Source organism: Lontra canadensis, unplaced genomic scaffold, assembly GCF_010015895.1.
Source record: "Lontra canadensis isolate GAN:19392208 unplaced genomic scaffold, GSC_riverotter_1.0 scaffold134, whole genome shotgun sequence".
In the NCBI taxonomy this organism is placed as follows: Eukaryota; Metazoa; Chordata; class Mammalia; order Carnivora; family Mustelidae; genus Lontra; species Lontra canadensis.
The window spans coordinates 3,648,852-3,653,385 of NW_022631128.1; the positions used below are offsets into that span (position 1 = coordinate 3,648,852).

The 4,534-nt window shown below is 39.0% G+C and overlaps 1 pseudogene; it reads right to left on the minus strand.

The window, feature by feature from the left end:
- Window positions 1-1,489: 1,489 nt before the first annotated feature.
- Window positions 1,490-2,474, minus strand: LOC116858239 (annotated as a pseudogene).
- Between the last annotated feature and the right edge of the window lie 2,060 nt (window positions 2,475-4,534).

The window sequence follows — 4,534 nt, forward strand, 5'->3', positions numbered from 1 at the left end:
CTTTTTATTATTACTGCAGAAGAACATAAATTACCTAGCCCCTGGTGCAAAGAGCACATAAACAGACATTTTGAACATCAGATGGCTAGATAATGTTGCTTCTTTACTGATAAAAATCACTGCTAGTAGCAGGGATCTTATTATTCCTTCCAGTTAGTGGGAGCATGATTATGTGGTAGAAAGGGTACTGGGTAGAATTTGAGATGCCTAGTTTCTAAGCTGGTTCTGCTGTTAAATTGCTGTGTGAAATTAAAAGGATCACACCCCATCTCTGTAAATTGAAGGGATTGAGCTACTTGATTTCTTAAGTTTCTCTATAGTTGGCAAATTCCGTGACTACGTCCCAGCTAAGGGTTAAAAAGAGCATATGTGCAAACAAAGACTTGATGGTGGAGATGAAACAAGTGAAAATAAGTCTATGGAGAAGAATCCAGGGATGTTTTTCTGTGTGTGGGCGTGTGTGCACACATGGTGTGTCCAACCAACAGATAATGAATGCACTCTAACGTATGTTCAATTGCCTGTGGAAAAAAAGGTGGAAAGTCCAGTAGGCAGGCAAAAATAGGAAACTGCATTATAAGAGAAGGGTGGTGATTGATAATACACATTTGGATTATAGTTGAAGCCATTTGGAGTGGATAATCTCACCCAGGGGTAGCACAGTGGTAAGAAAAGGGAGATTTAGATGGAATCTTGGATTATGCTAATATTTAAAAGTCAAGAAGGATCACAAAGGATCTATAAAGGAGCAGACAGAAGAGGTGGGCAAAAGGCCAATCAGCAGAAACAGGGAGAGAAATTAAAAACAAGTTGTTTACTTCCCCCTTATTAAAAAAATCCTCACAAGTCTTTTCTTCATTAGAAATCTATTGACCAGTTTATCTTTTTGGAAGGAAAAAGACTAAAATAGCAGTCCTTCCCTGAACTTTTTTTTTTTTAATTTCCTTAGCTCCATCTTTTGTAAACTCAAATTTGAATACAATTTCCCTCATAAGAAGTGCCTCTAAATCCTTTCTGAACTAAGGATTCTTTTGAGCTTCTAGTGAAATCTATGCATTCCCTCCCTTAGAGAGCTACACATCATCATGCAATATTATATTCAGTTTGGGCTGAGACTTATAGACCAGAGCTTCAGAATCCTTGCTCTAATAAAATATAATTTTTTTATTGTGGTAAAAAACACACACATAACATGAAATCTACCCTCTTAACAAATTTTATTTATTTATTTATTTTCTCTTAACAAATTTGTTAAGTGTTCAGTATGGTATTGCTAAGTAAACTGCACAGTGTTGTACAGTGAATCTCTAGAACATTTTCATCTTGCATGACTGAAACTTTATACCCACTGATCAGCAACACCCATTTCCACCTCTCCCCAGCCCCTGGCAACCACCATTCCACTTTCTTTTTCTTTCTTTCTTTCTTTCTTTCTTTTTCTTTTTTTTTTTTTTTACTTTTACAAACTGTTTATTTTCTGTCAAGCTTGTTTCCATTTTGTTTGCCTTTGTGGAAGAGCAGCTTAAGACCACTCAGTGGTTGTTCCAACCCATTCAGTGGCCGGAGCAGTGGGGGCTGCAAAGCAGTCTTCAGTGGCCGGCTGGGCACTCCAGTCTTCAGAGGGGACTGCTGAACAGGCACAGAGGGCACCTGTGCGACTTCAGACCAGTCCGCAACTTCAGGCTGAGTAGCCGTGAACTCAGGAGCTGGAGCCGCCCATTCACCCTGGAGTTCTTCCTTGGTCACAGCCTTTTCAGCCTCAGCCTGCTCTTCCTCTTCAGTCTCTTCGGGATCTCTGTAGCAGTAGAGATCAGGCATGACCTCCCACGGGTGTTCAATGGAAATGGTGCCACGCAGGCGCAGAACTTCCCTGGCCAGCATCCGCCACATCAGACCCACTAAGTGAGCTCCCTTGTTGTTGCAAGGGACGGCAATATCCACATAGCACCGAGGAGAGTCTGTGTTACACAGAGCAATGGTCGGCAGGTTAACATAAGACGCCTCTGTGAGAGGCTGGCGGTCAGCCCTGGGATCAGTGACCACCAGAAGTCTGGGCTCTCGGAAGGCTGCATGGATCTGGTTAGTGAATGTTCCAGGAGTGAAGCGGCCGGCAACAGGAGCGGCTCCAGTAGCAGCAGCAAATTTCAGCATAGCTCGCCGGCCAGTATTCCTGGACGATACGACACTAACATCAGCTGGGTTTTTCAATGGCAACAATGGCACGGGCTGCCAGCAGAAGCTTCTCCCAGGTTCTCCTCAGATATATGGTGTAGATACCATCACTTTTCCTTCTGTAGATGTACTCTTCCATCTGGAAGTCAAGGTTGGTGCCACCTAAATGGGTTCCTGCTGCAAGGAATTTGAGGACATCCTCCTTCTTTATTTGCAGGACTTCAAGGGCTCCGGACATTGTGAAAGTTTCCTGTTAAGTTACGATGGGAATGCAAAACAACGCTGTATGGACCCTTCCCTGGGTAGCGTGGAAAGCCCATTCTACTTTCTACTTCTATGAATTTGACTACTTTAGATACCTCATATAAATGGAATCTTGCAGTATTTGTCCTTTTGTGACTAGCTTATTTCACTTAGCCTAATGTCCTCAAGGTTCCTCCATATTGTAGCTTATGACAGTATCTCCTTTCCTTTAAAAGGTTGAGTAATATTCTATTGTATGTACAAATCACATTTTCTTTAGGCATTTATCAGTCAGTGGGCATTTAGGTTGTTTCCACCTTTTGGCTATTATGACTCATGATTCAGTGAACACAGTAGTGCAAATATCTCAACATCCTCTCTTAAATTCTTTTGAATAAATACCCACATGTGGGATTGCTGGCTCATTTGGTAGTTCTGTTATTAATTTTTTCAAGAAACTTCATACTGTTTTCCATAGTGGCTACCCATTTTTACATTCTCACCAGCAGTACACAAAGATTACAATTTCGTCACTTCTTTACCAACACTCGTTGATATAGATTTCTTTTTTTTAATAGTGTCCATCGTAACAGGTGTGATGTGATATGCATTTCATTTCCCTGATGATTAGTGATATTGAACTTCTTTTCATATACTTGTTAGATATTTGTATCTGTTCTTTGGATAACCATCTATTCAAATCCTTTTCCCATTTTTTAGTCAAGTTATTTTTATTTATTTATTTATTTATTTTTCTCTTGAGTTGTAGAAGTTCTTTATATATTTGGGATATTAAGCCCTTATAAGACATATGCATTGCAAATATTTTCTCTCATTCTGTAGGATGCTTATCGTTTTGTTCTTTTTATTTGTTTATTTTGCAGTGCAGAAGCTTTTTATTTGATGCAGTCTCAATTGTTTACTTTTGCTTTCCTTGCCTATGTTTTTGGTGTCATATCCAAGAAATCATTACCAAGACCAATGTCATGAAGATTTTCCCCATGTTTTCTTCTAGGAATGTTTTGGTTTCAAGTCATACATTTAAGTCTTTCATCCATTTTGAGGTCATTTTTGTGGGTGGTATAAGATAGGAGTCCAAGTTTCATCCTTTTGCATGTGGATATCCAATTTTCCCAACAGCATTTATTAAAGAGACTATCTTTTCCCCATTGTGTATTCTTGGTGCCCTTGTTAAAGATTAGTTGACCACATACACTTGGATTTATTTTCTGGGGTTTCTATTCTATTCCGTTGATTTATGTGTCTATTTTTATGCCAGTATGATACTGTTTTGATTACTATAGCTTTGTAATACAGTTTGAAATTAGGAAATGTAATGCCTCCAGCTTTGCCCTTCTTTCTTAAGATTGTGTGAGCTATTCAAGGTCTTTTGTAGTTCCATACAAATTTTAGGGTTGTTTTTTTCTCTTTCTGTGAAAAAAATGTCATTGGAATTTTGATAGAGATTGTATTGAATCTATAGATTGGGTTATATAGACATAACATGTATTTATTTAAAGAGCTCACATATATAATTGAAATAATGTTTCAACAGGAAATGTAACAATATTCAGTCAGTGAGTTTAATTTGCCCTAGATTGGGAGAACAACTGTTAAATGCTAGGCATTCTACAAGGCACTTTCCATACAGTATTGGCAATGATTACAAAGACCCTACAAAGTAGGTATTTTTAACTGTCCTCCAATTGAGAGTTGAATGAGTTTCCAGCTAAGCCAGGAAGTGGTAACACCAGGATTACAAGGCAAGGAGGCCAGAGAAGCATCCTGTGATAAGTTGATTAATCTGTCTCTGTTGTATTTTCCTCTTTTGCAAGGGAGGCAAGTGATTGAAGTCCTCCATGCTGCTCTCTTCATGTTCCTACTTGGGAGTACTTCAGCTGGAATAACTCATTTGGTCTGTTTCTTCGCCCCTGGGGGAGTTAGAAATTCTGTGTAGCCAAGTGAGAAGAGTATGAGGAAGTTTATTATTACTGCCTATATATTCCCTGTCCACCAATCCAGCTTTTAACAGTAAAAAACAGATATTTTTCATCTGTGCCTCTCTGTTTCCTGTGTTTCTGTTTGTTCTGAATTTATTCTGAGTAGATGAAATAGGTGT